Genomic DNA, 23,968 nt, shown 5'->3' on the forward strand with positions numbered 1-23,968 from the left:
TATAAGGGCCTTGCCAATGCACATTTTGCTCTCTTGGGTGGGCACCAGGAAAAACACCTTGTCACATGGTTTGATGACATGTATGGTGGCTTGGGTGTCGTTACCCCTCGCCATCATTTGTTGCCTCTGTGCTTCCCTAGGTGTTGCTTTACCAATGGACCAATCTGTTGTAATTGATCATACAACTGTGCCAAAAACTGTCCCATATTTGGTTCCTTGGGATCCTGTTGTTCCCACCCCTCTATGAGAATATCCAAACTTCCACAGGGTTGTCTCCCAAACATAAGATCAAAGGAACATAACCCTGTTGACGCCTGGGGTACCTCCTGTACTGCAAACATGAGGTAAAGCAATAGGGTATTCCAGTTATCTTGAGCTACGGTTCGCCTAATCATTTGCTTAAGAGTCCAATTGAACCTCTCAACCACCCTGCTGGATTACCGGTGATAGACCGAGGTCTGTAGCCTCTGTACCCCTAACAATTTACACAATTCCTTCATTAAGTCCAATATGAAAGGAGTGCCCTGATCCGTTAGGATTTCTTTTGGGACTCATAGTCAAGTGAACATCACTAATAACTCTTTGGCAATTGTACTTGATTTAATATTCCGTAGATATTGTGTAGCATAATAAAGAACTGCCAGGACATATTTATGTCCTTGGGCCAACTTCTCTAAAGGGCCCACTAGATCCATGGCAATCCGTTCAAATGCAATTGGGATTATAGGAAAAGGTACCAGGGAAGCTTGGTAATCTGGTTTAGGGGCAGCCTGCTGGCACACGGCGCATGCTTGGCAGTATCTCTTGACCGCCATGTGGATTCCTGGTCAGTAAAATCTCTGAAACATCCGATTTAGAGTCTTTTCCTCTCCCAAGTGCCCCCCTATAAGGTGTGTATGGGCCGCTGCCAATACCAAAGGGATGTGTACCTGTAGTACCAAGAGCTGATTAATTATTTTATTCTGTACCACCGCTACCATATATTGCAGATCCTCTTCTACTATAAAGTATGGTTCTTCCTCAGCTGGTCTCTCAGCCTTCCATAATCTATTCACTTTCACCACACATCTGTAGGCATTTTCTAATGCACTATCATTAAGCTAGTCTCCAGAAAAGTCCTGAGAGATACAGTCCTGGAGACCAATCTTCTCCACCAGCTGGCAAGGTTTCTGTTTTCTCCCAACTTCCTCCGGCCAAGACTTCTTCCTCCTATCTTCTGGGATGCGACACTGGTCTAGTTAAAGCCAAAGTCTGATACCCAGGCTCCAGATATTGCTGCATCTTAGTCTCTTATACCTGATTCCGGGTATGAATAACAGGATCAAGTGGGGTCAGACGTTCGGCTGGTGACTCAGTTGTTTGCATTTCCGGACCAATCTGGTCAACTATAATTTCCTGGAACAGGGAAGTCTCACCCCAGAATAAGGGGGTATGGCATCCCTGGTGCTATTGCTGCCACCACTTGCACCTTTTGTCCCCTGGGAAGACAGACATAGTCATATTCCTCGGTGGCCCCATGGATGCATAAGACTTTTACTGACAGTAGCCGAGTCATCAAGTTTTCTGGAACTATGCTGCTGGATACCAAGGTGATTTTACTGCCCGAATCCACTAATGCCAACACCGCCTGTTGTTGTATCAGTACGGTCACTCGGAGCAGCAATGGTAACACAGGCAGGAAATGTCAATATACAGGCAAGGCAGTTAAATGGTTTTGTGTTTTTTTATTCTGCGATACCACCAGGTACTCCTGTTCAAGTCCCTGTTTCTGCCACCCAAAGGTCAGGTGAACTGTATATACAGTATGAGAGCTGGTGCAAATATCCATGCTGATGTTTGCATTTACTCCTATATGTTGATTCACACAGATGCAGTAGATCCCTTTGTCTCAGCATATACTGTAGCTGTATATATGCATTTGTGTATAACTCTTATAGAATGTAAGCTCTCATGGGCAGGGTGCCCTCTTCCCTCATGAGCTTCTCCTTCCCTTACTCATGCTATCATCTGCTCCTAACTCCGCACAAGGGCACCTACTGTAACACTCGGTTGCTCTTACCCTGCTGCTTGATGAGTTCTATGATCGCTAACGCAGCAATGTTTATAAACCATTGCCCTGCAAGTCACTGTTTTCTTGTTTGCTCACTTGTTCATGTACTTTGTAAGGCACTACGCAACCCTTGTGGCGCCATATAAATACAGGATATAATAATAATAATAATAACTCTTTGTAGAACGCTGCCTCAGGCCAAATACATAATATACAGCTTCACCAGAATTGTTACTTGAAATAATTTACTTTTTTCTATTCTAGAACTCAAGAAATACATTCCTGGGAATGCAATATTGGAAAGACTGGTGATCTAGATGTAAGTCAAAATTGCTGAAACCATCCAATGAATGTGTGACTTTATTTAAACCACTCTGGAATCCTTTTAAAAATGAATCAAAATTTATTTTGAAAAAATGAATTGCTATTAAATTCTGTCATTATCTGGCTAAGCCTATGCATTTTTTAAACAATTTTGAATTATATATTTTTTCTGTCATTTTATATTTACAGTATATTCTGATTTGTATTCTAAAATTGTATGTTTGCAGTCTAAATACCTTCAGAAAGTCTTAGAGAACATAAGCAATACACACATGTTGCAAGCCTTAAATGGTAAGTTTACAAGCAGTTTACTACGAAAGTTGTGTCTTATTTGTTCTAAAATAATATGATTGATTTATTTGCACAGATCTAGGTTTACGTATCAGAATACCTTTTTGGAATATTCTGTCACAAGTAGCAGTTAAACAGGTAAGAGTTCTGTTACTGTATGTCTATATATCTATAACTTTGTAAAAATAAATGTTTAGATGTTCCTTTATAATGAGAAAAGAAAATTCATTCTGACTTTCTTCTTTTATATATGAGTGGTGTGAAACAACTATCAGAGTGACAGAGATAACAATAACTTTCATCAAGGATACGTTCAGTAGGGTGGGTTAAAAAAAACAAAATTGCGAGTTCGAAATTCCAATAGTGCGGAAAAGTTGTGGGTCCATAACAGTAATGCATGTGCAAAATTTCAGCTCGGTCGGATAATTTTTACTATACCCAGCGGGCACTTGAAGTTTTGAAAATTTGACACAAATGAGAATATTTTGTAATCAGGTGAAGGCGCGGTTTTGGGGCATATATTTTGGCAATGGAGTTGGAAGTTGTTTTTATGTGAAAATGTTTCAGTTGAACACAGGCCCTGATTCAGAGCCGGACGCTCTGACAGAGCGCTCGCTCTGAATCAGGGCGTCTTTTTTTTCTTAATGGAGCGGTCTCCTGGCTGCTCGCATTGCTGTGGGTTGCCACCCACAGCTAATGCGAGTGGCCAGGATGATGGTCGCGATGGTCAAGACCATCGCGAACATCGGGCTTGCGACGAGACCCTTGTGGTAGGGTCTCATGGCCGCAAGCCCCAGAGAGCTTTCGGCTCAAATAGAGCCGAAAGCTCTCCCACTGACATCACTTGTGATGTCAGTGGGGCCGCCCCCAGACGGTAGGCGTTCTCGTGGGAACGCCTCCGTCTGGGCAGCCACCCCCCTGGCCCACCCACCAAAGGGGGCATGCTGTCACTCAACATCGACAGCACACCCCCTTTGGTGCGAGACCCGGAGCGACGGATTGCCCGTCGCTATCCGGGTCTCGCGCATGCGCACGACGGAGCCGGCTCCGTCGTGTGCATGGGCTCTGGGCCACCATCGACCTGGTTGCGAGCGCTCAGTGCTTGCGACCGGGTCTGAATCAGGCCCTCAGTTAGGAACAAACCCCCCCAAACAAAAAAAAGTTCAAAATGTTGCAATGTTCCATGAAATGCCATCTTTGCTGCGTGTGCTCTTGAGATCAACTGACACTATTTTCAGGTATTCTGACTTATAAAATACTTTTTTCTAAGAGGTAGGAAGTAGGGATGGACATCGGAAGCCCACCATCAAATGCTGGCTGTACTTCCACCATTGAAAATTTTGATGCGATGGTAACTAACCACCGCATCAAAAGTATTCGATGGTAAAACTGTGATTTGCACATGCGCAATACACCCTGCAGCTCAGTTGGCAGAGGGCGGGATTTGGGTGTGGCTAGCGGCAGGTCCCAGAGCAACATACATACTGTGTCCTCTCTAGTGTAGCTAGCACCGCTGCTGTGCTGTGGGGACTGGAGAGTACACTATATTTACTAGGGGTGTGCACCGGCCACTTTTCGTGTTTTGGTTTTGGATCTGGATCTTTCTTCATGTTTTGGATCTGGATTGGTTTTGCCAAAACCACCCTTCCGTGTTTTGGGTTCTGGGTTTTGTGTTTTGGATCTGTATTTTTTTGAAAAAAAGCATAAAAACAGCTAAAATCACAGAATCTGCAGGTTTTTCTGCCCCTATGCTATTATTAACCTCAATAACCTTAATTTCCACTCATTTCCAGTCTATTCTGAACACCTCACACCTCACAATAGTGTTTTTATGTCCAAAAGGTTGCACCGAGGTAGCTGGATGACTATGCTTAGCGACACGAGTGGGCGGCACAAACACGTGACCCATCTAGGTGTGATACTGCAGTGGCAGACAGGATGGCAGTTTGAAAAACTAGGCCCCAAACTGTACATAATGCAAAGAAAAAAAAGAGGTGCAAGATGGAATTGTCCTTGGGCCCTCCCACCCACCCTTATGTTGTATAAACAGGACATGCACACTTTAACAAACCAATCATTTCAGCGCCAGGGTCTGCCACACGACTGTGGCTGAAATGATTGGTTCGTTTGGGCCCCCACAAAACAAGCTGGCAATTAATCTGTCCCTGCACAAACTGGCTCTACGGAGGCAAGATGTCATCCTCATCCTCCTCATCCACCGATTCCTCACCCTCTTCAGTGTTGTGTACATCCTCATCCTCACAAAGTATTAACTCGTCCCCACTTGAATCCACCACCACAGGTCCCTCTGTACGTTCTGGAGGCTGGTCTCCCTGGAAGAGCTGATAATTCATTTTGATGAACATCATCTTCTCCACATTCTGTGGAAGCAACCTCCTACGCCTTTCGCTGACAAGGTTCCCGGCTGCACTAAACACTCTTTCGGAGTAAACACTGGAGGGGGGGCAACTCAGGTAAAATAGAGCCAGTTTGTACAGGGGCCTCCAAATTGCCTCTTTTTCCTGCCAGTACAGGTATGGACTGTCTGACATGCCTACTTGGATGCTGTCACCGATGTAATCCTCCACCATTCTGTCAATGGTGACAGTATCATATGCAGTGACAGTAGACATGTCAGAAATTGTTGCCAGGTCCTTCAGTCCGGACCAGATGTCCAAACTTGGTCCTGCCTGCCCTGCATCACCGCCAGCGGGTTGCCTAGGATACCTAAGTTTTTTCCTGGCAGCCCCAGTTGCGGGAGAAAATGAAGAAGGAGCTGTTGACGTATCACGTTCCGCTTCAGCTGACAGTGTGTTCACCAGCAGGTCTTTGAACCTCTGCAGGCTTGTGTCGGCCGGAAAGAGAGACACCACATAGGCTTTAAATCTAGGATCGAGCACGGTGGCCAAAATGTAGTGGTCTGATTTCAACAGATTGACCACCCTGGAATCCTGGCAAAGCGAATGAACGGTTTCATCCACAAGTCCCACATGCCGAGCGGAATCGCTCCGTCTTAGCTCCTCCTTCACTTTCTCTAGCTGCTTCTGCAAAAGCCTGATGAGGGGAATGACCTGACTCAAGCTGGCAGTGTCTGAACTGACTTCACGTGTGGCAAGTTCGAAGGGCTGGAGAACCTTGCACAACATGGAAATCATTCTCCACTGCGCTTGAGTCAGGTGCATACCCCCTCCTTTGCCTATGTCATAGGTGGATGTATAGGCTTGAATGGCCTTTTGCTGCTCCTCCATCCTCTGAAGCATATAGAGGGTTGAGTTCCACCGCGTCACAACCTCTTGCTTCAGGTGATGGCGGGGCAGGTTCAAGAGTGTTTGCTGGCGCTCCAGTCTTCGGCACGCAGTCGCTGAATGGCGAAAGTGAGCAGAAATTTTTCGGGCCACCCAAAGCGTCTCCTGCACGCCCCTGTCGCTTTTCAGAAAATTCTGCACCACCAAGTTTATTGTGTGAGCAAAACATGGGACGTGCTGGAATTTGTCCAGATGTAATGCCCGCACAATATTGGTGGCGTTGTCAGATATCACAAATCCCCAGGAGAGTCTAAGTGGGGTAAGCCACTGGGCGATGATTTCCCTCAGTTTCTCTAAGAGGTTGTCGGCAGTGTGCCTCTTACTGAAACCGGTGATACACAGCGTAGCCTGCCTTGGAACGAGCTGGCGTTTCTGAGATGCTGCGACTGGTGATGCTGCTGCTGTTAATGCGTAAGGTGATACATCTACCCAGTGGGCTGTCACAGTCATATAGTCCTTAGTCTGCCGTGTTCCACTTGTCCACATGTCCGTGGTTAAGTGGACATTGGTTACAACGGCATTTTTCAGGACACTGAGGACACTTTTTCTGACGTTTCTGTACAGTCTCGGTATCGCCTGCCTAGTGAAGTGGAATCTAGATGGGATTTGGAACCGGGGACACACTACCTCCATCAATTGTCTAAATCCCACTGCACTAATGGCGGATACCGGACGCATGTCTAACACCAACATAGCTGTCAAGGCCTCAGTTATACGTTTTGCTTCAGGATGACTGCTGTCGTACTTCATCCTCCTCGCTAAGGACTGTTGGAGGGTCAATTGTTTAGTAAAAGTAGTGGTGTTCCTACTTCCTCTCTGGGATGATGAACGACTCCCAGCAGCAGCAACAGCAGCAGCGGCAGCAGGAGGCGTAGCAATGCAGGATCCTCCGGAGGATTCCGGGATAGGAGAGTCAGTCATGCCAGTGACATGGCCTGCAGGACTACTTCCGATCCTGACTAAGTAGGAAATTGACGAGGAGGGAGTTGACGGTGTGGTTTGCAGGCGCTTGGATACAACAGGACAACGGGATTTAGGTGTCCCTGGACTGCTTACGGTCTTAGCCAAAGTTTCTGAACTTGACAGTAACTTATTATGAACGCGCTGCAGGTGCCGTATAAGGGAGGATGTTCCTAGGTGGTTAACGTCCCTACCCCTACTTATTCCACCTTTACATAAGGTACATATGGCAAGACAGTTGTTGTCCGGATTTGGATAGAAATATTGCCAGACCAAAGAGGTGGAATGTTTGGTCTTCTGCCCAGGCATGACCGTGATGGGCTTTTTCATCCCACGGACAACAACTGTCTCCCCCGGAGCCTGATTTAAACATACCACATCACCATCAGAATCCTCTTCGCCAACTTCCTCCTCAGCGCCAGTTACACCAGTATCCTCATCCTGTTGTACTTCAACAGTGACATCTTCAATTTGCATATCAGCAAGTGGACTGTTGGTGCTCCTTTCAGCACTTGCAGGGGGTGTGCAAATGGTGGAAAGAGCCACCTCTTCCCGTCCAGTGCTGGGAAGGTCAGGCATCGCAACCACCACCACACTTGGACTCTCCTTGGGGATTTGTGATATCTTCTTAGAAAGCACAGTTCTTCGCTGTGCTTTTGCCAGCTTAACTCTTTTGATTTTTTTAGTGGGAGGAGGGCTTCCATCGTCATGTGAAGCTGAACCACTAGTCATGAACATACTAGGGATTGACCTTAGCCGTTCCTTGCCATTCCGTGTCGTAAATGGCATATTGGCAAGTTTATGTTTCTCTTCAGCTGATTTAAATGTTGCACTAGGAGGAAGTGGTTCTTGATCTTTCTCTATTTTATTTTTATCGGAGAAAGTTTGGTCCTCCATTTATGTTATATCGATTTGATATATACGTGCGGCTAAACACAGAAAATATTTTTTTATTTTTGCTGGAGAGTAGTGCACTTTGTGGGTTACACCAGCCTTTAAGAAATGAGCCAGCCGGCTCTTTACTTATGGGACACAGGCGCACGCTTGGCGCTGCTCCTTTGTTGATGCACGTGCGGCTACTGCGCACACAATTCACAAACACAGAAAATATATATTTTTTTGGTTTGGAGTGTATTTTGGGGGTTACAGCACCCTTTAACGGTCAAGCCAGCCGGCCCTTTACTTATGACACAGGCGCACGCTTGGCACTACTTTGTTGATGCACGTGCGGCTACTGCGCACACAATTCACAAACACAGAAAATAATTTTTTTTTTGGTTTGGACTGGAGTGTACTTTGGGGGTTACAGCACCCTTTAACGGTCAAGCCAGCCGGCCCTTTACTTATGACACAGGCGCACGCTTGGCACTACTTTGTTGATGCACGTGCGGCTACTGCGCACACAATTCACAAACACACAAAAAATATTATTTTTTTAGCACTTGGGGGGAGCACCCCTGATGGACAGAGCACCCCCTGGGCAACACTACAGCACCCCTTTAGGACTGGGACACTGCACAGGACTTTGGAGTGGACACAGCCCCTATGGAGAACTGACTGCACAACACAGTCCAGCCAGCCCCTATGGACTTTGAAGTAGTGGACACAGCCCCTATTAACAATAGCAGCACAGCACAACACAGCCAGCCCCTATGGACTTTGAAGTAGTGGACAACAGCAGCACAGCGCAGCACAGCACAGCACAACACTACTCTGCACTACACTACACTACACAGCCCAGCCAGCCCTAACTCCCACCATCCCTCTTCACTGTCCTCAGCCGAGTGAGAAAATGGCGCCGACGCGGGTACCTTACATAGGTTCCAAAACCCGCGAGGCTCGGAAGGCGGGATGATGACGTTTTGCCTCGATTTCAGATCCGAGTCAGGCGGGAAAAGTCGAGCCTGACTCGGATCTGCCTCGGATCGGGGGGGCTCGGGGGGGTTCGGATTTCAGAAATCCGAACCCGCTCACCCCTAATATTTACATATACAGTCCGGCTCCACACTCCATCATGCCCGGCACTAGTGGGGAATCCACTAAAGTGAGTCCAGTGTGTTACAGCCAGGCAGTGAGGAGCAAAGACACAGCTGACACTGACAGTGTTTCTCTGTGCTGTGTGAGTGACTGCTACTGAGCGAGGGCTGTGCTCTGAGTGGCTGTCTGAGACAGTCATAAAGTTTTCTTCACTTTGGAGTGATCAATGACTGATGAGGTGTCATTGGGAGTGATGAGACCTAAGTCTTGCAAAACTGCAGTTGATATAGCAGCAGCTTCCCTATTTGACATACCATATCGATCACTAACAAGAGCAGTGTTTGGAGGAGTAATGCGCATTTGTGATGAGGAGTTTCCAAGCTTTGATGGCTTAAGATCATTTTCACCGGTGGCTGAATCACTTTTAGATTCACTAGAAGAATGTTTTGTGTCATAGCCTATGTGTGCACGTGCAGCTTAAAGAACAGATGAATGCGGCAAAGGACCAGGAGCTAAATCACCAGTCTGCGCTGGCACACGTGTGGCTTTACTGTTTAGATGCATTCTGAATGCTTCAGTCGCCTTAATATCTATTCCTCCTATAAACATAAGCCTAGAAGTTCGTTGGTTGTTCAAAAACTCCCCTTCAGAAGGTGAACCTTTCTCGACTTCTCACAAGTGCATGGTTCCACGGGCTGACACTAGCAAGCTGCAATATCAACAACATTCTGACATATTGCACAGAAGTTACTGTTATGGACGAACAACTTTTCTGCACTATTGGAAATTTTGTTTTCTCGACCCACCGTAACGCATACTTGCCTACTTTTGAAAAAGCATTTCAGGGAGAATGTGAAAGCAGCACCTATGAGCGCGTGTGACAGTGGGCGTGTACTGATAAATCTGAGAGGCGTGTCCTAAACCTGACTTACATCCACATGTAACCAGCCCAAAAGTAGTTAGTAAGATCTGTTTGTTGATGAAAACACACTAATACTTTTCAGAAATTCATAGGGATCATTGTGCCTTATAATAACCAATGCAAGGAAATGACACTAATGATCCCATTTGGATGTATTTATCTCTGTTTTTTAATATAACAGCTTCATAATGGGGGTAAGGATGAAATTAGGGAGATTGCTAGACTCTTCAGGGAGACAGGGAGATTGCTACTATTTCAGGGAGTCTCCCTGACAATGAGGGAGAGTTGGCAAGTATGACCCTAACGTTCAGTATCCCAACACAGGGGATGCCCGTACCTATCCCCTTTCACTAAGATGTTCATTTTAAAACATACCTAACCACTAGCAGAGGTATATTTACTAAAGGTTGATGTTAATCGCTTTGAAATCAATCTAAATTGATCAATATTCATGTTGTATTCTAAATCACACAGTTACTAGCAAACAATTTTTGTTTTAGTATTTTAAGTATTAGTAAATATTTGATTTAGCCCCAGAAACCCAACATTGATGTTGATTGATTAGATTGATTTCAAATAGATTAAAATCAACCTTTAGTAAATATACCCCCTATAACACTTGTTTATACAGTACACACTTCAATACCTCCATATTCCATACTCAAAAGGGTCAGGGATAGGGATGTATGACCATGATTCCTTCCAAGGGTGCTGATGTGCACATTTGTCCCTACTCCTGTGTCATAGCATTGTTTGCAGAGGGACAGAAATTTGCATGGGCCAAATTGAAGGCGTTTGAGCATTCAGTGCAAGGTACACAGAGAGAGCAATAGTGAGCCTAGTACTGTGAAGCAGTGCACAAAAAAAGGAATTTATTTTTGTGGAGTGGGACTATTTAAATGAGATAATGGTTTGGATTTCTATGGTAGATACAAGAAAGGTATGCAGATAGCAGATAGAGATCACTGCACATTAGTACAACTCTTCACCCCATCTCCCACGTAATCTAAATTTTGCAAATATGAATCAATTACAATATTTAATGGTTACTAATGACACAGTAACAATCGAGAGTGTCATTACATCAAAAACAAAAGTTGTTTCAAGGATCTACTAGACTACCATTTCTGCTCAACTGCTGGACCCATCAAGCCCAACTGTCAGCATCCAGCTATGGAGACAGTTACCTACACCATTATCCAAGCCAGGGGTTGGTAAGGGACACTCAACTTCCTCCAGTGCCCCACACTACTGTACCTAGATTAATTGCTTCTACAGTATTTCTACCTCAACTAATCCACATTCATCTACATCTCTCATATCAATTCACCCAGTTTACCTTCTCTATTCCTGCTACTCATTTCTACCACACTGCTCTCAAAACTTCTCTCTCCAGCATCCTATTTATCTTTCTCCCATCATTATTTCATCCTCACAACTTACCTCTTTGCTTTTCTGCACCCGAAATAAACCTTACACCAAGAAACCATCTTCCAATGTGTTCCTTTTCAACATGGGCCTAGTGCAATCCCCACTAGCTTATTAAGCCCCACTTTCAACCCAAAACTTCCAAACCTTCCAGTGTTTTCTACATATTTCTGATACCCTCCCTCACTTTACCTATGCTTTATGGAAGGTGAGATATGTTTGTAATAAACTCACATTCATCCATGATCTATTCATTTTGAAATTGCCTTTACTATCTTATCTTTTATAACACTACGAGGGGTATTCAATATGGGAGCGAAAAGTCTGTGCTGAACTTTTCGCTCCACATCGGAGATTTCCCTGGGATAAAGTATCGAGTGCGCGCCCGCTTTATCCAAGTATTCAATATAAAAGCTATGAAAACGGGAAACTGTGAAGTGGGATCTGCGTAAAAAAACAAATTTTTCCTTGAATAAATTGTAGGACCCCCCTAAAGTTGTAAAAACATGGGGGATCACTATGGGTACCCCCGTTTTAGCCTGCAAATGAAAGTCGGGGATTTAAATAGCCACAGCAGGTGTTTTTTTCCCGACATTGAAGAAGTGTTGCAGAAGAGCACTTAGGTTATTTTTTTCATTTTTTTAAGTGGTCCCATGAAATTTGGGGTACATGAAAATGGGTACTAGCATATTTTTATGTCCCTAAAGTAAGTTTTTAAAAATTCTGCAACTATGCACCTGCCGCTAATAGCCTATTCTAGAAAACACCTGCCGCATACTTGCAGAATAGCCCTGAACCTATTTCCCTATTTTTAAACACTTTTTCCCATTTTTTTTTTTCACCCCAATTTTTAAATGAATTTTTTGGGGTGTCCCTATTTTTTGTTGTAAAACTTTTTTTTGACACAGTTATTTTTAAAATGTCATTCCCAGGGGTGCAGGCTATTTTTTTTAAGCCTGCACCCCTAAACCCCAATTCTGCACTTTTTTCGCCACCTATTCAGTGGTGAAAAGTTATCCCCGTTTTTTTCCAAAGACTTTTCGAACCTGCGAAAAGTCTTTGAAATTGAATACAGTGTAAAACCAAAACCAGCAAAAATAACATTATTTTTTTGCGAACTTATCGCAAAAAATGACTTTTCGCTCCATATTGAATACCCCTATACATCTTGGAAAAAACTCTCTGTGAGGTCCTTCAGCCACAATACCAGAGCTGGACGCAAGTTAGGTGTTGGAGCAGCCATCCTACTCTCTCCAGTTTGCACCTTCTGAGCTTGAGTTAAGTGTAAAACAAAAAAGAGCAAGTAACTGTGCACCTGGATAAACTGTTGCAATGCAAGGGGTGCACATTCACTTATTTTTGCATGCAGGGTAAACTCTGGCTGCTTTTGCATGTACTGTAGCTTACAAATGCTGGACAGCTTTATGTTTACATCCCAAACCTAAATCTTTCTGCACATTTAACATCTGCGCCACCTGCAGTGCAGGTTCTGAACTATGGATAGACAGTAAAAAGGTCGACAGTGTCTACATAGACACCAGATGTTAGACAGTCAATTGGTCGACTGGGACAAAAGGTCGACACAGTAAAGGTCGACATGTACAAATGGTTGACATGTCAAAAGGTCAACATGAAAATGGTCGATACAAAAATGTCCGACCCCATGATTTTTTTTGGGATTTTTTTTTTTTTACGGTTAGGTTTTAAAGTTCGGGTTCGGCACTTATCAGAGGGATAGAGTAAGGCACTTACCCCGATGGTTAAGGTTGGGCACCAAGAAAGGAGGGTTAGGGTTAGACAATTACTGGAGGGTTTGGGTCAGGCACCTACCCTGACGGTTAGGGTTAGGTACCAGGAAGGAGGGCTAGAGTGAGGCACCAAGGGGATGGTTGGGATGAAGATTAGGGCTAAAAAAACAAAAAAAAATCATGTCCACCATTTGTGTTCGACAATTTTTTGTGTCGACCTTTTGTTCCTGACCACTATTTGTCCCAGTCGACACATTGACTATCTAACATCTGGTGTCCATCTAGACACTGTTAACCTTTTTACTGTCTATCTGTTAATCAACAGCCCTGCAGTGCAACATGGTTTTACCCATGTGCAGATTTACTTGCAATTTTTTGCTTTACTCCCATCTCAGAATCAGGACCTCTGTGTCTTACTTAATTCACCCATGGATCTTATGTAATAGGGTGTGAGCTTGTACCCCTGCGGGAATACATGCAAGTGTTCCTGCATTTTTGAAGCTCCAATTATTTTAAAGGCAAAACCAGCTTGGTTTTGCCTTTAAATTGATTACTGCTTTAGAATACTTGAATACTCGCTTGTATTCCCGTGGCGGTACAAGCTCACACCATATTACATAAGCACCGTTATCTTCATTTGAAGTCCACACTGTCCAGCTCTTCTGTCCATTCCTTCTTCATTTTGCTGTCTTTTATCATCCTGCAGGTATAGTCTCCCAATTACTTGACAACTTTGCTGCCATCGATAATCCTAGTGGACTGATTCAGAGTTGGGAATAGAGTTATGGTGCGTACACACATACCGATTTTAAGGAACGATTTGAATGATAGCGATATCGATATTGTTATCGTTACCGTTATCTTCAAATCGCTCATTTAAAAGGACCCTACCAACTAAGCTGTGACCAGCGATGCCTGCCCACGTATAGACGATAGCGATATCATCCATCAGCCGTGCATGCCGGTCAACTTGCTCGATATCAAGCAAGTTACTATAGGGTCCTGCGATCGTTGATCGCGGGTCGCAATAGTCGCCAGTAAGTATGTGGTGTCGTGGGTGATCGATATCAATCACCCAACACACCAGGGAGGGTGCCTGACGATCAGCCAGCAATATCGTATCGCTGGCTGATCGCTACGTGTGTATGCACCATAAGGGACTGCAATGAACTGTGTACCTGGACAAACCATGGTGTAATGCAAGGGGTGCAAATACATACATATTTACAGGGTAAATACTGGCTGCTTTTGAATGTAGCCCACAAATGCTGGACAGCTTTAATTTTACACTACAATTTACAAATCTAAAGCTGGGTACACACGTAAAGATTTTCTGTCCAACCATCCAACTAGTTGATTGGTTGGAATGAAAATCTGGTAACGTATGGGAGTAAATGATGATCAGCAAATTGCTCCTAAATGCCAGAAAACAGATGAAAATGGTTGTTCAGACAAGTTTGTTAAATGTTTGATCTAAACAATTTTTTCAAACAACAGTTTTTGTCCATTTGCCGGCGTTTGGGAGCAAATTGCTGATTGTCATTTGCTTTCATACCTTACCAGATTTTCATTCCAACCAATCAACTAGTTGGATGGTTGGACAGTAAATCTTTACGTGTGTATGCACCTAGAATCTCCCTGCAAATTGTACATCTGCCCCACCTGCAGTGCAGCATGGTGAAACCAATGTGCAAAGTTACTTGTTCTTTCTCTATTCCCAAAACTGAATCAGGCTCCCACTCAATGTAGTGAACATTCACAAATCCACACACACATAATGCTCTTTCTTTTCATCAAAAACACTTCTCTCACTACAGCTTCACTGTCCTGCATCAATGAGAGGTCGTCTTTTCATCTTACAATGCTGCACTTTCTTGGTCAAGCATGCCTTTTTCATTTCTCTTATATCTACTGTATATAGTCTCCTAATACTTCATTCCTCTTTACCACCTTTAATTCACTTTTCTGCCCACCTGTGCTGGTATAGGCAGCGGCGGAGAATAGGTAGTTACAGTGGGTTGTGACAGAAACCAGACCTGCGGCAGCAGGAGGGGGAGGTGTTGACAGGCAGCGGCAGGGAGCTGTGACAGACACCAGCAGCAGCGGGGGTAGTTGGTTAAGGCCGTGGCGAGCTTAGTGGGGGACAAGCACTGGCGACAGCGGGGAGGCTGCCATTCTGAGCGGGGGGAGTGTAGGGGAGGTGACAATGTTAGAGGGAGGGGGGGGCACAGTGAGGAATCCTTATGGATACCTCAACTGTAGGGACAAAAGTATCACAATTCTGAAATGCTTACTCCGCAAAAAGAGCAGCTTTTTGGAAGTGATACTTTTGTTAGTAAGGCCTGATGAATGCCTCCAAAATATATTTTAAACTCGCAGCAAGTTTAATATATATTAGTGATAATTAGGGGTGTGCACCGGCCACTTTTCGTGTTTTGTGTTTTGGTTTTGGATCTGGATCTTCCTTCGTGTTTTGGATCTGGATTGATTTTGCCAAAACCACCCTTCCGTGTTTTGGGTTCTGGGTTTTGTGTTTTGGATCTGTATTTTTTTGAAAAAAAAGCATAAAAACAGCTTAAATCACAGAATTTGTGAGTTTTTCTGCTCCTATGCAATTATTAACCTCAATAACCTTCATTTCCACTAATTTCCAGTCTATTCTGAACACCTCACACCTCACAATATTGTTTTTATGGCCAAAAGATTGCACCGAGGTAGCTGGATGACTATGCTAAGCGACAAGAGTGGGCGGCACAAACACGTGGCCCATCTAGGAGTGACACTGCAGTGGCAGACAGGATGGCAGTTTGAAAAACTAGGCCCCAAACAGTACATACTGCAAAGAAAAAAAAGTGGTGCAAGATGGAATTGTCCTTGGGCCCTCCCACCCACCCTTATGTTGTATAAATAGGACATGCACACTTTAACAAACCAATCATTTCAGCGCCAGGGTCTGCCAAATGACTGTGGCTGAAATGATTGGTTCGTTTGGGCCCCCACAAAACAAGCTGGCAGTTAATGTATCCCTGCACAAACTGGCTCTACGGAGGCAAGATGTCGTCCTCATCCTCCTCATCCACCGATTCCTTGGATAAAACAGGAAAAAGGGATTTAGGTGTCCCTGGACTGCTTAAGGTCTTAGCCAAAGTTTCTGAACTTGACAGTAACTTTTTATGAACGCGCTGCAGGTGCCGTATAAGGGAGGATCTTCCTAGGTGGTTAACGTCCCTACCCCTACTTATTTCACCTTTACATATGGTACATATGGCAAGACAGTTGTTGTCCGGATTTGGATAGAAATATTGCCAGACCAAAGAGGTGGAATGTTTGGTCTTCTGCCCAGGCATGACCGTGATGGGCTTTTTCATCCCACGGACAACAACTGTCTCCCCCGGAGCCTGATTTAAACATACCACATCACCATCAGAATCCTCCTCGCCAACTTCCTCCTCAGTGCCAGCTACACCAGTATCCTCATCCTGTTGTACTTCAACAGTGACATCTTCAATTTGCATATCAGCAAGTGGACTGTGGGTGCTCCTTTCAGCACTTGCAGGGGGCGTGCAAATGGTGGAAAGAGCTACCTCTTCCCGTCCAGTGCTGGGAAGGTCAGGCATCGCAACCGCCACCACACTTGGACTCTCCTTGGGGATTTGTGATTTCTTCTTAGAACGCAAAGTTCTTCGCTGTGCTTTTGCCAGCTTAACTCGTTTGATTTTTTTAGCGGGAGGAGGGCTTCCATCGTCATGTGAAGCTGAACCACTAGTCATGAACATAGGGAAAGACCTTAGCCATTCCTTGCCACTCCGTGTCGTAAATGGCATATTGGCAAGTTTACGTTTCTCTTCAGATGATTTAAATGTTTTTTTCAAGGTCATTTTCCTGAACTTTGTCATTTGGGATTGTATGTGCCCTCTACTATGACATTGGGCATCGGCCTTGGCAGACGACGTTGATGGCATGTTATCGTCTATGTCATGATTAGTGGCAGCAGCTTCAGCACTAGGAGGAAGTGGTTCTTGATCTTTCCCTATTTTATTTTTATCGGAGAAAGTTTGGTCCTCCATTTATGTTATATTGATATATACGTGCGGCTAAAAATAATTTTTTATTTTTTTTGGAGACTAGTGCACTTTGTGGGTTACACCACCCTTTAAGAAATGAGCCAGCCGGCCCTTTACTTATGGGACACAGGCGCACGCTTGGCGCTGCTCCTTTGTTGATGCACGTGCAGCCACAGTGCACACAATTCACAAACACAGAAAAAAAAAAAATTTTTTTTGCACTTGGGGGGAGCACCCCTGATGGACAGAGCACCCCCTGGACAACACTACAGCACCCCTTTAGGACTGGGACACTGCACAGAACTTTGGAGTGGACACAGCCCCTATGGACAACTGACTGCACAACACAGTCCAGCCAGCCCCTATGGACTTTAAAGGAGTGGATACAGCCCCTATGGACAACAGCAGCACAGCACAACACTACACTGCACTACACAGCCCAGCCAGCCCTAACTCCCACCCTCCCTCTTCACTGTCCACAGCTGAGTGAGAAAATGGCGCCAACGCGGGTACCTTATATAGGATACAAAACCCGCGAGACCCGGAAGGCGGGATGATGACGTTTTGCCTCGATTTCAGATCCGAGTCAGGCGGGAAAAGTCGAGCCTGACTCGGATCGGCCTCGGATCGGGGGGGCTCGGGGGGGTTCGGATTTCAGAAATCCGAACCCGCTCACCCCTAGTGATAATTAGAGATGTGCGCCGACCCCCATGTTTTGGTTTTGGATCTGGATCTACCCTGGTTTTGGATCTGGATAGGTTTTGCCAAAACCTCACCTCCGTGTTTTGTATTTGTGTTTTGGTTTGGATCTGGATTTTTTTCTTAAAAAATCATAAAAACAGCTAAAATCACATAGAATGGGCCTGTTTTTGTTCCTACAGTATAATTAACCTCAATAACATTTATTTCCAGTAATTTCCTATCAATTTTGACCACCTCACAATATTATTTGCTTAATCTAGTTGAGGCCAAAAGGTTGCATCCAGCTAGCTGGCTGACTAAGCTAAGTGACACAGTGGGCGGCACTAACATGTGGCAGTTCAGTTTCTAATTTCCAACACGGATACAATGTGTTATACAGTGTGGGTTGGATACACCAATAGTGCACTTACTGTGACAACAGTGTTGGCAGAGTGGGTTGCTGATGGTGTCCTCCTCAGTACATGGAATGGCAGTCCTGCGGTACTGGCAGTGTCCTCAATGAAGGGTACCAGTGATGTCGGCAGTGCGGGAGTGCCAGCGGTGTCTTTAGTGCAGGTTTGCTGGCTGTGTCGGCAGTGCGGGAGTGCCAGCGGTGTCTTTAGTGCAGGTTTGCTGGCTGTGTCGGCAGTGCAGGAGTGCCAGCGGTGTCTTAGTGCAGGTTTGCTGGCTGTGTCGGCAGTGCGGGGGTGCCAGCGGTGTCTTTAGTGCAGGTTTGCTGGCTGTGTCGACAGTGCGGGGGTGCAGGCGGTGTCTTTAGTGCAGGTTTGCTGGCTGTGTCAGCAGTGCGGGGGTGCCAGCGGTGTCTTTAGTGCAGGTTTGCCGACTGTGTCAGCAGTGCAGGGGTGCCAGTGGTGTCTTTAGTGCACGTTTGCTGGCTGTGTCGGCAGTGCGGGGGTGCCAGCGGTGTCTTTAGAGCAGGTTTGCTGGGTGTGTCTGAGGTGCGGGGGTGCCCTCAGTGCAGGTTTGCTAACTGTGTCGGCAGTGCAGGGGTCTTCTCAATGCAGGGTGCCGGCGGTGTCGGCAGAGCGGGGGTGCCAGCGATGTCCTCAGTGCAGGTTTGCTGACTGTGTTGGCAGTAAGGGGATGCTGAAAGTGGGGGTGCTGGTGGTGTCGGCAGCGGGGGGTGCCGGCTGTGTCAGGCGGCGGGGGATGGCGGGCGCCATCTTCTTTTCCCTATTTTGTAGTGTTTTCAGTGGGCTTAACGCTGCCGTGACAGACGTCTCAGCCAATCAGCGTTAAGCACGCTGAAAACAAAACCTCGCAACTCAACAGAGGGGTCGCGAGGTTTTGGCTCGGGTCAGGGATCCGGGGCAAGAAGAGAGATCCGAGCTGCACTCGGATCACCCCGGATCCCCGAAATTCGGGTGGGTCCGGTTCTCAGGGAACTTGACCCGCTCATCTCTAGTGATAATATACTAGTGATAATTATGTAATGATGAATAGGCCAAGACATGAGACATTTCAACCCAGCCCACACTCTCCAACTATCTTCCTATTTTGCTCCTCCCCTTTGCCTCAAAGTATTTGAGAATCTTGTGTACAATCCCAATCTCTCCTTCTCAAATGCTGGAGCTACCACCCCAATTGTCCACTGAGCGCTCATATAAATGAGTCTAAAGAAGAGATTTTTCAAGCACAATTTTGTCAATTCACAAAATATTGGTGAATTTACAAACCTACACCTATTTTATATAATATATGCTCTGTTTTTTCTAATGTATTAATAATAACAAGGGGTAACAGTCCTATCCATAGAGTAAAAAGATTTGATTTTTGCACCAGCTCCGAGCTGTAGTTTATTATCTCCTATTAATTGCACACACAGTAGGTGTTTAAGCATATTTATAGGCGCCCTTGGCCAAATTAATAAATAAACAAACACATAAAATGGGCAAACACATCGGATGGACTTTCATATGCAATCCAAAACACGTGAGAACTGAAACCGGGAAGATTATATTTTGTCTCATTTTGAATTCCAAGTCTGGCTGGAGAAACTGACCTGGGCTCGGAAATACTCAGATATGGGCCTGAAAAAGTAGTGTCGCCTCCCCACCCTATATTTCAAATAGGGATATAAAACGCACAGCTGAAATAGAGGTGTGGCCTCTCTGGCTGCCATCAGAAATTGTGGGGCAGATGTAATGTGAGAGGTGATGAGTTTGAGTCCCGGTTATGACAGTATTTCATACATCCATACTCTCTCGGAAGTTGCGTGAGGCTCACAATTTTTTTGGAGATTGGGGGTCCCCGAGTAGGGGGCGGGGGTTTAATGAAGCGATTCTACAAGAATCGAGTGATTTGGTCTCACCCCTATTTAAATATGCGCTTTTTGCAGCAATTTACCAAGAGGGCTTAATGATGCAAAGCAAGGCTTAATGATGCAAAACATCATGCCCCATCTCCATCGCCGCCCACCACCTTCTCGTCCCTATGCTTTTCTCGGGGAGGAAAAATTAAAAGTAGGCAAGTATGCAGTATTTTAAAATGTGTGTGTTTAAATAAAAGAGTATGTAACTGAAGGCGCTTGTATAGGTGGCCAGAAGGATGGGGGAGTCGGCCAGGAAGGAGATAAGCATGGTCAGGAGATGCTGGGGATAAAAGAAAAGTAAACTACAAGTGAGAATGATTATAAACAGAAAATTGACAGGCCCGAATAGTGCCCCCTGCCCTGCGGTGCCCTGGGCTGTGACAGGTCACACCACCCTAGTTACGGCTCTGCAATTTTAGAGAGGAGGGGGCGTTGTGTGCCCCTTAGCCCGGCGCACAGCCAATGGGGGGCACGATCAGCGCGATCGCTCCCCCCATAGGCATAGTAGACTGTTCCGACTGGTGCTTTAGCAGCCGCGAGCAGTCTCCCAGTGCAGCCCAGCACACAGCAGTGTGTGCTGGGCTGCTGTGACGTAAGAGGGGGAGGAAGCAGTGCCGTACCTGGGCCCCTCCAGCAAATCCGGGTAATAAGTACCCCCACTCTCGGTGCCCCTGCCCACATGGGCAACTCCAACTGGTCGCGGTGGGGAAGGTGATCAGCAGCACCATACAGCCTCTCACCAATGTCACTGTGTGCCCTCTGCACAGAAAGCTATGTAGCCTATCCTCTTCAAGTGATTGCGGGCCCAAAGCACTTCTCCCCCTACCCCTTACCTACCTCTTGCATTGATAATGTCAATAAATTTTGTTTTTGTTATTACTCAACCTTAGCTTGACAGATCGTGATGAAACAAAGTGCAGGTTATTTATAGAAGTTTCCACTACAAAATGATGCAGTTTTTACGAAAATCATTTCAGTACTTTTTGCACCAACTTGGAAATATACTGTAGATATAAAGTATTGATATAATTTCCACTAACAGAGAATAGATTCTTTAAATAAATCTGCCAATCTAACATGCTGTTTCTCTTCCTTAGGAGTCTGTTCAGCTGCTTCCATAGGAAAACCAAGTTTAAGACAGTTGTCTCGTGGACTTCATCAAAAGACAAAACCAGGAGACTTCAGTCATTGAAACATAAAATCGCAATTCAGCTGATTGCAAACTTTTATTGACAGCAAAATTGAAAGAAGCTTATACTGGTAGTAAACTATTAATGCAACTAATAGCACGTTATAATGATTTTTCAACTGTTGTTATTTATAATACACTTCACTCATGGTACAACTTAAAATACACTTGTATTGGTAATACAACTGAAAGTAATTCATAATATTGATATACAACTGAAAACATGCTTGCAATCTTAGAAAACTGATAGTAGAACTGAAATCTCCCTTAAGGCCCCGTACACACTGGACGATGTGTGTACGGAGCGATGTCGGAAGTGGCGGGCCCGGCATAGGCAAATGCATACACATGTGCCGATGCCAGCAACGACTAACATCGGCGAGGGGGGGAGCATGGTCATGCTGCATTTGCTAACGATATCCCCAGATTGGACTGCATGTAAAGAAGACTAGGGATATCATTAACGACCCGTGGGAGCACACATCGTTAGTCGGTAAGTGCATACACACTGGACGATTTGAACAATATATCATTCAAAGACATCGTTATCATTTATATCATTCAAATAAATCGTCCAGTGTGTACGGGGCTTTACGCAGATAGTACTATTGATACTTATACAACACTCGCTAACTATAGAACTAATAACACATTTATATAGATAGATAGATAGAAATAAGACCATACTTGGTAAATGCCTTGTTATATGACACCAGTTGCATGGCAATAGAACTTCCCTATACGGATAGAAAACATACATGTATACTCACCCGGGATGGCTGGGAGTCTCCCAAAAAGCAGGTGGGTGCTCCTGCCCCCCCCCCACTGGAAAAGTAGGCAAAGCTCCTGGCCGCTGCGTCCCCCCTGCATCCCCCCGCATTGCCCTGGAGCCCCCGCATCCTCATACATACATCCCCGCAGTTGAATCATGTCATCGTGGCCCCTTCCACTGCTTCACAATGCCATTAAGTTTGGTATTGTGAAAAGGGGGTAGCGACACATTGATGCGCTCGCGTGGTCACGCCCCCTGCTCTACCCCCAATGCTAAATCATTGCTGCGCCATGCCTTCTTCTGCCACGCCATGCCCCCTTTCCCTCCAGGAGAAGCCTGGAGACCGACATTCGGCTCCCTCCCGGAAGGAGGGAGCCCCTTTTTGGTGTGAGACCCGTAGCAGCAGAGCGACCGTCGCTAGCCGGATCTCGCGCATGCACAGTGGGGAACCGGCTCCAGCGTGCGCATGCACAGTGGGGGACCATCGACCCACTTGCGAGCGCTGTGCGCTCGCGAGCGGGTCTGAATCAGGCCCAGAGTCGCAGCCATGATGGCATTTGTGTCACTTCAGAACCAGGTTCTTAGCCTCAATAATTATCATTTATTATCGTTGGATATTGCTTATGTGGACACTTTACTTCTGGGCTTGGACCTGGCATTCTTTCTGGGCAAGTGCTGTCTTAAGGTCATGCTCGTGAATGTGGCACTTAACAGAGAGGGATCCTTTAGATGTATCTAATGGAAAATGTGAAATGTAGCCCATAAACCACGATGGTGTTATCTATCGCGGCCAAGCTGAGGAATGCATACTGTAGCTTTTTTGGAGCATTACATCAGTTAGTAGCCCCCATAGAAACCTATGGGGGCTGCTTTTGCAATCGAAAACAGATGGATTGCAGCAAATATTTCTGATATCTACTGTGGTTACCCCTTCATACTTTTTGGGGGATACTTAATTCTTGGGGGAACCATCCGAAAACATCTTTTTTCAGAACAGTTCATGGAAAAATACAGGTAATAAGTATGCCTTTTTACTGTTAGTACACTTTTATTGATACATAATAGAAAAGCAAATTTATACCATTTCAAGTGAAAACACACTTATATCATACCTCCAGCCATCTCAATTTTGTAGGGACAGTCCCGAATTTAGGGGGGGTTTGGTGGTATATTATAACCAAAAACACACTGAAGGCAGGTGTCCCCACTTCAATTGGAATGAAAATACATGGCTTAAAAAAAGTAGAAAAAAATACTCAAATCAGAATGCATCAGCCATGCCAACATCATGATTTGGAAATCTCCCAATGTTGAGAGATAAACTTTTATATATACAGTAACTAAAGCAGTTGATAGTATAAATAATGATAATACAACTCAAAGCACATTTATACTCCTAGAACACTTTTACTGGTGTTAAAACTAAAAATACACTTATGCTAAGTTAGCACAACTTAAATATTTATAAAGTAAATAACTCAGTGTATTTATTCTGCTCATTTACAGCAATACTGTATATTCTACACATAACCAGGGGCATAGTCAGAACTTTGTAGGCCCCATAGCAGTGCGCTAGTTAATTTTATGCACTATACTGTAATAGTGCCCTAGTTCATTTTGTGACTCATAGAAGTTCCTTAGTTCACATGATACCGCACAGTGCCACCAGTTTATATTATGCCACATTGTGGTGCTGTCAAAACACATTATGCCCCACAGTGCCTTCAGTTCACATTAGACCACACAGGGGCCATGGATAAACCAGCTCCAACCTGAGGAGGATACTTACTAATGCAGGACATTCCATTTTGAGTGGAGATCTTAATTTAGGCACACTGTCACTTTCTGGGACAGTCCTAATCTCGGAACTCAATTCACGCCCCCAAGCTTCACAAAGGCTGTAAACAATGAGAAGCCTAATCTCC

General features: G+C 45.1%; 1 long non-coding RNA gene across 1 annotated transcript in view; it reads left to right on the top strand.

Moving 5' to 3' along the window:
* The window catches only part of LOC148514867 (uncharacterized), a 29,779-nt gene extending 8,527 nt beyond the window's left edge, over nt 1-21,252 (top strand). Inside the window, exons 3-6 of the long non-coding RNA XR_015879447.1 lie at nt 2,315-2,369; nt 2,602-2,665; nt 2,742-2,803; nt 21,180-21,252. This is a non-coding gene — a long non-coding RNA (uncharacterized LOC148514867). The remainder of the gene's footprint in view (nt 1-2,314; nt 2,370-2,601; nt 2,666-2,741; nt 2,804-21,179) is intronic.
* Nucleotides 21,253-23,968: the final 2,716 nt, after the last annotated feature.

Source organism: Taudactylus pleione, unplaced genomic scaffold, assembly GCF_031769625.1.
Source record: "Taudactylus pleione unplaced genomic scaffold, aTauple2 ptg000256l, whole genome shotgun sequence".
NCBI classification, from domain to species: Eukaryota; Metazoa; Chordata; class Amphibia; order Anura; family Myobatrachidae; genus Taudactylus; species Taudactylus pleione.